Raw genomic sequence first — 10,803 nt, 5'->3', positions numbered from 1 at the left:
CCTAATCCAGCACCAGGCTATACATTCAAAACCAAAGAGCATATCATCAACTAAACACAGTTGCACATTATTTTGTAGGAGTACAGATTACATTAGAAAAAGCCCCCTTTAGGATTAGGGTGCCGAAATTCCTAAACCTTGTTAGTCTGAAAAATGTCCCATTGGACTGAAAGCCCATTTGTCCAACAGCCCGTTATCCCAAAAACAAATGCCTATTGCTCCCAAGCCCTGTTTCTCCAAGAATACACACTCTCTTCAGTTAGTTTCAGTTTCTCAGCGTCGCCTGAGCCACTGACCTCACGTGTTTTCACTGACCTTTTGTGGCGTTTCTCAGCGGCATTTGAACCACTGATTCTACGTTTTTAACGACCCTTTTGAGTGTTTCACAGTGACATTTGAGCCACTGAATCCATGTGCTTTTCACCCATCCGTTCCTGCTTTGTCAGAGGCTTTTGTGCCAACAAATGTAGGCGGTTAAAGGAATACTCCGACGATTTGGGAGTTATGCCCTTTCTCTATCATTTTCATATTGAGACAACATGATCGATATCTTTTTTGTGTCTGTACGTCCAGTGGCTGGGTCTCAGCGGTTAGCATTGCGGCTTAGCTTAGCGAATACAATTGAAGTCCATAGGGGGTCAGTAGCCTACTCGGTAAAAGTGAACAAATAAACGTTACAGAAACCCTGAAGCTGGTATTTCTACATATGCATTTAAAATAAACATGTTAAAACATTAATTCGAGAAACGAGAGTCCTTTTTAGTCGTTTTAGAAGAAGTCTGATACACGGAACTATAGTGTGTTTTACGCCCTGCGCGGAGGGATACACCGGTGAGCAACAGCTGCAGCTGGCTCTAGGACAGGTACGCTAGGTCACTCAGTAAAAGCAAACAAAGAGACGACACGGATGATCATGCCTCGAAAATGTATTATTACAACTTGCAAAAACATTCAAGGCAAACTTACAGGCTAGATGAAAAGGCACTGTAAATGTGCATTATAAAGCGATATTACTCACTTGACTGAAAGCTGTCCATCAGCTCCTGGGGCGTTTTTTCCAGTTTATCTTATGAACATGAAAAAATGTTTCAATCATGCAAGGATTAGTGATTGCTGCAAAGTTTTCACTCCTTGTGAAAACTTTGCAGCAATCATCCAAAACAAGTCATCCAGACACTAGTCGTAGTTTTCAGTTCATGGAGTTGGTGATAAGTGGCTCACTAGCTAACCACAATAAAATCTGTCACTGACAGTTGTCATTTGTCAGCAGCTACAAATGACAAGGCTGTTTTTGTTGAAATCTGTAAAAAATCACAGACATAGAAACAGTAAGAGTTGTTTACTGAACGTCAATTCAGTATTTATTTATTTTTATCTTTACATCAGTGCGTGTTCGGCTGTCGATTTGGTTCTCAGATTGCCAGCCAGAAATATTGTTTCACGTTTCCTTCCCGCTCCCCAGAGTTACTAACATTCATGGCACATGAGAGATGTATTCTCATGGTGCATTATGTGCATGAAACTGACATTGTGAGCTGGACGTCAGCTCTGTCTTCTCCTCACAGACTTGCAGCGGGAAAATAGCAAAGTGCTTCGGTGGCACATAATCTACCCTCAGGACATGTTCAGAGACGGCTGTGCTGGTGGCACTAACAACACTGTTACTGTAATAAGGCGATGTGTTCCTGTGTGTGCTTCTGTGCCATGCTTATGTGTTTTACCGTGTGTAACACTTTATATAAATGAACTGGCTCTAAGACAGGGACTTTAACTGAGGTGCATTTGCATGTTAAAGTTCCCTCTGCAAAACCCAGAACTAGAAATCTGTGCCAGCACGGAGATGCAAATCAGTGGAGCAGCAGGTGGAGAGTGGCCTTCATCAATGTTTGATGGGCTTCTTTCTTTCTTAGCAGCAGACTGGCAATATCACAGCAGCATGAAAAGATAAACAAGAGGCAAGCGCACACAGCCAAGCTGAAGAGCAGAGGGTCAATTTAATGTTACGTTTTTTTTTTCTAAATCAATATTCCATACGTAAACATTCTAAAAGAATAAAAAGACCTTGAAAGAATAACTCATTCCATTTTCATCAACTTCCTCGTCTCCGCCGGAGCTAGTGAGTCGCTCGATGAGTGAAAGCCCTTTCTTCACTGTCTGTCATTCAATTAGATATAATGGGGTAAAATGTGCCATGCTTGCAGTGCTCAGGATTATTTTTAATACATCAGTTTCCGCCCTCTGCTCCATAAAGAATGACATCACACACAATACTTCCTGACATTTTGTCACTTGTTGCAGAATAGATTTGTCGCCTTTGGAGCAGGTTTACTCAGTAATCCAATTGTAAAGTTTTTGATTTCTTGGTATAAAAATGCCTTTGAACTGGTGATGCTGCTTAAGCTTATTTGGATGTAGGAGTTCCAGAAGCTGCACACAGCGGCCGCGTCACTCAACTGAGTATCAATACAACACATCAGCACAGCAAAGAGTCGTAACTGGTGCTCATTTTTTTACACACTGTACATGGCTTTTTAAAGTTAATAAGGCCTTGTGGCAATACTGGCGCATGATCTTACGTGAAGGTGCCTTTAATCAGGAGATTAAAGATGGTTTCTCTCTCATGTCATATGTCCAGATGATGTTTACGTCCAGTTTACAGGGACAGCTGCTCACATCTGGCATCAGAATACGCTTCATGTCGTACATATTAGGAAAACAGTTATACTGCATCTGTGATGTCACATGTGACTTTCTGAGCAGATGTTGTGAAGCCTGGAGTTGAGTTTGATTTGCTTGCTGTCGTCTTGGCTGTCAAAGCCTGAAAATTCACATTTGGAGACAGGGACAGGCAGCAGCTGAGAGTGATAGCCTCAGACACCTGTCAGTCATAGCAAACACACTAATAATTATATTATAAAATAATACATATGCTCTTATTGAAACAATAATTGTCATGATTATTATGTTCGGAAAGGAATTAGCTATTTGGAGCCCAATGCTGCATTTCCCCTGCGTGTTATATCACGGCTCTACTCAGCTAGCTGTTTTTTGGTTTTCCATGAGCTGAAAGTGTTGTTATTTTGCAGGCTACATGGTGTTCCGTAATATGTCAATCAAGGACACATTTATAAATAAATTTTAAATAATTTATGAGTCATAAATTTCACCATTATTTTTACTTGCATTCAAGCCATCATCCCCTTGTTGGTAATTGTTTCATTTTATCCCATGAAGCCTTCTGTGAAGTCAGTTTCCATATTAGCACTACGGATGAATCATTGATCATCCTTCTGACGTTTAATAATAATAATGATTGAGCCTTTACGGCGATGATGGTTTGCAGAAATGTGATGAATAGGTGGTACAGACATTATAAATAACCACAGCTGTGCATAATGACAGCTGTTCTGGTACCGTTGGAGAACCTCGCGCTTCTTCTCTGCTGTATTTCTCATTGACAGGTCTAATCATTGGTGGAGGGATATACAAACAAATTTTTAAGGGAGTTTCCACAACCATATATGTGTAACGGTGTGTGTGGAAATGGGGGACAAGATTTTATAAAAACAGAACCAGGTATACGCACGGCTTTATAAATCTGACGAAAATAATGTGTTTCAATATTTCTGTCTTTGTGGGTACACACAGTTTCAGTTGTGGTTCTACACAGAGTTTCATGCATGTGGCCCCTGGTACCAGTATTCAGCTGAGTTTGGTCGAGTTGGATCCAAACTAAATTAAATTCAAATGTGTCCTCCTTATTTTGTTGTCAGTGTAAAATACATTTTATTACAAAGACAGAGCAGGACTTATGGAGTTCCCCTGCAGAGGGAATACAGTAGAACAGAAGATACCTTTACATGCCTATTGGATAGGGGTGGAAATCGCCAGACTCATGAAATTCAGTCACGATACCATTGTGATATTGCGATATGCTGAGTATTGCGATATAATATGTTGCAAATAATAACCTTTTTCCCAACTGCAAATTCTTTCCCCAGAGGAAAACTTTTTTCAATTTTACCTCATTAGATAAAGTTTTCAGTCTGTTCATCTGACTTTAATCATTTTTATTGCAGCAAAATGTAATGCAAAGCAGACAGACTGACCGACACTGTCATAAAACCTGTCAGAAATGCTGCATACATCTGACAAAGTGAACTGCTGGCAGATTTAACGCCCTCTGTGAGGTCAGATTAAGCACATAAACGAAACACTTCACATGCAAGTATCTCGCTAACTGAATGGTAACACCCAGGTTAGAAGGGTTGTCTGTTACAATCACAATTCCCAATTCTTCCGCTGCATTTCGCAGGAGGTCTGCAATGTGTGCTCCGGTGTGACTTTCGTGTCCTGCTCTAGTTTGGAGAATGTGAGACCACAGTCGCCAGTCCTCTATGGGATAACATGTAGTTATAGTCACATATGAATCCACTGACCTTGAAGTCCAGGCGTCCCAAGTTAATACCACCCTTCCTGCTGTACTCAGAGATTTCTCAACTTTATGCATCACTTCTCTTGAGCTTGGGTACGGCTGTGTTGGTGAAGAAATGTTAGCATGGAGTCACGTAACGACGGAGTGTTTGTAGCATGTAACAAAAGCCTTCATTTTCAACAACTCTGTATGGACAGAGATCTTTGTACATGAAGTAGGTGATGACTGTGTTATTTTTCTTCACTGTCTTAGAGTGTTATGGTAGTTTTGTGAAACTAACTGTGTCCAATGGTTTAGCGTTAGCTTGAACTTAGCTAATGTGTCAGCGGCTAACACTATCTCTGGATGGAGGCCTGTAAGGTGTCATGTTCGTAGTATTTCTAGAGTATTTTATTTTCATATGATGCTGCTTGTAAATTGCATGTGTCATATCCAAGTCCCTTTTTCCTTCTATGCTAAAAAATCCCAAATAAATCCTGACGTTTGATTTAAACGCCGACGGCGCATTTCTGACTTCTTTCTGTGGTGCCTCCATTTTTGTTTTGATGAACATCCAGCTAAGTGCTAGTGCTAATGCACCATGTAGTGGACCAACAATTTTTTTTATATATTATTCTAGTTTCAAAAGTTGAATTTAAATGTCTATTTGCAAACATTAATGATGTATATGAAATATTTGGCATCCATGTATCCATGCAATATCGTCAGGCAAAATATCACAATACCGTATTGCAGTATCGCTGTATCGATTTTTTCCCCCACCCCTACTATTGAACAATAAGGCAGTCATGACTTATGTTTTCAGCTCTAGATCTGAAAAAAGTAAAAAAAAAAAAGAAAGAAAAAAAAAGAAGCAGACAGGGAGATATTAAAATGACTCACAGATTGTTTTTGAACTATTGACTCTCTGACTACATTTTCAATGAAAACTTAAGCTACATTGATGAACTGATTGCCAAAGGCAGTACAGCATTAACGACATTAAATGCCCCACATGGAGACTGCTGAGAGTACATTCACCCCTCTCTGGCTGCCCTCCCTCAGACTGCAGTCATTAGCTATTTAGCAGACATTAGGCTGACCCTCGTTAGCTGATGACCTGCCATACACAACTCTGCTGCTGACTCAGCACAGATGTCCGGCGGAAGCTGAGCCAAAGTACAGTGCATAAGACAACAATGTGCATGAAATGAGAATAAACTTCCAGCGCTAAAACAACACGGAGCTAATACAATTAAATGTCATTGTCTGCCTTTGCGCTTGAAAAACTGAAAAGTTCACGGTCTGTTTTTTTGCTTATCTAATAACAATCACCTCTCAAGTGCATGACCTTTTCCGAGAACAGGGATCAATACAGCTTGCCATGATGTTGCAAACAAACCACTGTTTACTTTACCTTAGCGTATCTTTCACTCATTTAAAAAGGTCAACAGACTCTGTTATACTGATAGGGTGAGAACCCTGCCCTTTCGCTTTTGGATTGATCTGAAGGTTGCCGCAAAATGGACTGTACTTGCTCCTGCTATCCATCTTTTCCCTGTGTCATTCTGTATGTATGCCCGTGTGTGTGTGTGTGTGTGTGTGTGTGTGTGTGTGTGTGTATGTGTGTGTGTATGTGGATGTGGATGAGAGTGTGTGTGTGTGTGTGTGTGTGTATGTGGATGTGGATGAGAGTGTGTGTGTGTGTATGTGGATGTGGATGAGAGCGTTTGTGTGTGCTCGGGCTTTTGGTACAGTTCATGTATTGTAACACTCTTCAAAGAGATGGGTCAAAACAGTGTTTTATCATCAAGCAGGTTCGGCTCCCCTTTGAAGGTCTAACGAATGTTTCTTGCAGCCCGGGCCCTCTTTTGGGTTTGTGTGCAAAACATTACAGAGGCAGTTGTTGTGGGGGAAGTGGCAACAGCGGCGGCTATTGAAGTTTGGGAAGAATGAAGGCTGAGGATTAGGCTGTTCAAACATCACTGTCCTGTGCAAGCCTTGATATGACTGCACCTGGGAACAGGCTGTTCTGTGCAGTGGCAGTTTCCCAGAGTCCAAGAGCAGCACTGTTAGTACAACAAAACTGCCTCGAAAGAGTTAGAGAAATGAGCACAAGCCCTGAAATGTAAAACACATCCTGTGGACACGTGTTAGGATGAATCACTTATGTACCAATCATGACATAGATGCATCATTTTACCAATATCAACTTAGAATACAGAGATAAGGTTTTATAAAAATGAAAACGTGCAGTAAAATGCAGGCCTATTTAAACCATCCGTCACCCTGACCTCTAAAATAGAGCGACAGAAGGTAAAGCTGCAGTGTCAAACTATTGCCATTTTCTGGGTGCACTGCTGCTATGTAATCCTGTTGGGATTGAAAACTGTAACTCTCTCATTTTTCTTGCACAGGGGAGGTTATCATTTAAAGAAATTGTGCTCATTTCACGAAATTGCGGGAGACCAGGCTGGTCTTTGTGATGTCAGGGGGCTGCTCTGCAACATAGATGTTTAATAGTAAGCTGATGTATTGAGAATCTGAGGACAAATGTATGCTGTCATTTGTATATGATGTGTTAATTAAAGATATGAACAAGTAGTCAACTTGATGCATCCTGCAGCACTGTGTCCTCACACACACACACACACACACACACACACACACACAGAGGAAATTGATATCAACTCTCAGACTTCAAACAAATTATGAAGGTAAATTAGTGTAATTGGGATTGCTAACTGTAATGTTACCCTACTGCCTACAAGGCCTACAATGATCTAAATAAGTGCATCACAGCCTGCATCACATCCATCATATAGACCCTTTTAGGGCCGATGTCACAATGATGTCATTTTATTAGCTGGAGGCAAAACAGGACTCTCCACCACAGGGCTGGAGGCTACATAGGAGTCTTAAATGTCACCTTGTTGTGTTATTGGGAGCCTGAATAGAAGGAGTCATGGCTCAAAACTTAAATTTTATCACAAACCAGTCGCCACTGCCCGTCAACAAAGACAAAGACAACTATGGTTAAATGTGATAAGACGAAAGGACTGGACGGAGGCGATCATCACACTTCATATCAGGTTAGGGTAAAAGTATTTACTGTTGTAGGGATGAAAAACGCTATGTGTATTAAAGGGATAGTGCACCCCAAAATGAAAATTCAGCCATTATCTACTCACCCATATGCTGAGGGAGGCCCTGGTGAAGTTTTAGAGTGCTCACATCCCTTGCGGAGATCGGCGGGCGGAGTGGATAACACAACTAATGGCAGACGGCGCCCCAGACTAACGTCCAAGAACACAAAATTGAATCCACAGAGTACCTCCATACTGCTCATCCATAGTGATCCAAGTGTGCTGCAGCCCCAACATAAAAAGTTGTTTCGAAAAACGTCATATGAACTCTGTTTTTAGCCTCACTGTAGCCTGTAGCTCTGACTGCTGACTCTAAAACTTCACCAGGGCCTCCATCGGCATATAGGTGAGTAGATAATGGCTGAATTTTCATTTTTGGGTGCACTATCCCTTTAAGGGTTATCATGTCCACCTCATCAGAAACTGGGGAGGTATTAAGAGGAATATTGGATTTCTCTGTAACGCTAACTTTTAGCTAACGTTAGCTTCGATAGCAAAACAAACTGGCGGGAACTCTTTAAGTGTCATCCTCCTTTGCAATATTGGCATAGTAAGCAACCCCAAAGCCAGACATCCCTAGCCTGTGTCAGACTGAAGCTCCCAGAACCTTCAGTCTGACATCGCCTCCATTGAAGGCGATTTACAAGGGGGAGGGAATTTGATTTTTCCCTAACCAATCAGTAGAGATCAACGACTCACCCAGAATCTGACGTCATTAGTATCCATGCCTCAGGGGTGCCCAAAACAAGCGAGCATTGCCCGTTTAAAATGTCTCCGTCGTCATGCACGCCCAGCTGCATCGCTGTTAAATCCTGTTTAGCAGCTCCCTTAATTTGGTCCTCCATTAACGCGAGTAGTGGCGAAATACCTCGATAGCATCGTTAATGTGGTCTGTAGGATCTGTAGCGGTCGTCATTGTTGCTATCCTCACCAGTTACCCACCGGCGCACAGCTTGACATCAGCGTGGCGCTCACTAGACCCCGCCCCCACCGATAAATCGCAAATTCATTGCAGTATGCCAGACCAGAGATGCAAGCCTACTCAGTTGAGTGGGCGGGGTCTATGGTCTGGAACCAGGCTAAGACATCCCACCTTCAGCAATCATGTCAAATCATCCAACCACTGAGTGAGAGCATACGGATTGGCCAGTCTGGTCCCGCTGGTCAGTGTGAACTGACATGGTGCATTCGTAAATTCAGTCTGATGCCCTACACTAAAATGAGAGTCCTCTTGGTCGAAGAAACAGAGCGTTCTATATCTATATGAATGAATGAATGGTTAAGTTAATCACATATTCACTCTGCTCCGCGCTCTGCTGCTCTGAGACTGCGCTGCTTTGGATAGCCGAATGGTACATTCTGACAGCGTTACAAATTTACGAACAGTCCAGTTTGTGCCAGAGTGTGCTCCAGCACTCAGAATGAATATTTCTGATACACCACTCGTATCATCTTCCTCCACTGTCTAAAACAAGCCAACAGAACTCCACTTAAACTCCACACATGAAAATCCAAATCCCCTCCCATAATATCACAGCTCTTAGTTCGGTCCATAGGATGGCCTTCTGCATAAAACCAGGCTCCGCCTACAGCCCTTTCTTTTGCCCAACTCCAACCAGGAAGTGACTTCAGGTAACTCCAAGACAAAAAGAAAGGAATTAACTTACAAAAGCAAATAGCAAAGTGACAAAAGAATGTAAACTAAATGTGGGTGCTTCATCTGCTGTCAAAGCACTTATACATTTTAAATTAAACCTGGTGTTGCGTGTATTTTAAGTGACTGCAAATTAAAGGTAAGTGAACATGTGGTAATGGTGTGACTGTGGCCATGGCTTTCACCACTTTCATATTAAATTAGCTTTGTATGAATCCTCCTGTCACAATATAAAGTCATAAAACATCTGTACTCTGGTTTCTTTAAATACGTCCTTACACATGTAAATTGATCGTGCACCTGTTAAGTTAATCAGACGCTTACAGTTTTATACATGCAGTTTATTAGCTACAGATTTATTATATTACTTTGACACGAGCAACACAGACTAAGTGGTTTTCGTGTGTGGGAAATTGAAAAGTTTTAAGGTTTCTGGTAAAACTTTGGCAACGTTTGCAGGCAAATGTGTAATCATTTGCACTTCCTCATAAAAAACACATCAGGCTGGAAGTCTTGGGGCGAAATAAATGAAATTTTGCCCTCTGAGATGGCAAAATTCAATATTTTCATAATGGATCAGATATTCATATATTATGATCAGGAAGAATACCAACTGAGAGGGAAAATGATAAGGTAGCATAAGTACAATTGACAGACTGCTGTGAAGCTTTCATCTACTATTTTAAGCTCGCAGCATATTTCAGGTGAATAAATGCAAGAGAGGGAAATTGGACTATTTTTATACCATCTGTGTGCAACACTAGAATCACAAAAAGTGTCGTCTGTCCCTTTTCCACCGTAAAGAGTTCCCTTATAATGCGGGTTTGTCAAAATTTCCTTTAGAGACTTTGTGATTTATGTTCTTGCATAAACAAATGCAACACAAACAGTATTCCATTTTACGCTGATATGAATACACAAACACACAAGCTAACCGAACAGACTGAGTGTTCCCGTGAGAGTCAATAAGCCTGCATGTTTAGTCTCTGAGCATAATTGATGAAGTGCTGTTGTACTTGCGGATCTAACAGTTTGATACGGTGCTGTGAAATGCTACCTGTATCAAAATGCTGTTACAGCCGACTCCCTGCAGAGAGAGGCCGCTTCGTATTTCCGTCAGTAATTTTTTCCCCCTCCCCTCTCTTGCTGGTTGGAAATAACAAGGAGAATATTCCCTCGCTTGTCTCATTTTGCTGGTCTGCCCCCCACTCTTCACCGACAGGAAAATGCCAATAGGAGAATATTGAACCAGATAACAGACTATGACAGTGTTGCTTTAGTGAGGTGTCAGTGACATTACAGAGGATTGCTCCTGAAAGTGGAAAATCCAATCAGGCTGTGACTCTCCCTGGAGCCAAAGGCCCACAGACTACAGAATGATTCATTCAAATTCTTTGATCAGACCGAGTTATCTCCCAACTCCTCTGGGATTGAAGACAAACTGAGGAGATCCGGACCTTAAGGAGGGAGACAAGAAGTCGTCTTTATACTGGGATAATGTGACGCGAATGTAATGCGGTGCAGCACTGAATCATTGCAGTGATACATTATGAAAGAATTAAATAATGGGTATTATTTCATCCGCATGG

The sequence above is a fragment of the Epinephelus moara genome, chromosome 5, assembly GCF_006386435.1.
Source record: "Epinephelus moara isolate mb chromosome 5, YSFRI_EMoa_1.0, whole genome shotgun sequence".
Classification (NCBI taxonomy): Eukaryota; Metazoa; Chordata; class Actinopteri; order Perciformes; family Serranidae; genus Epinephelus; species Epinephelus moara.
This window is presented reverse-complemented; position numbering follows the sequence as displayed.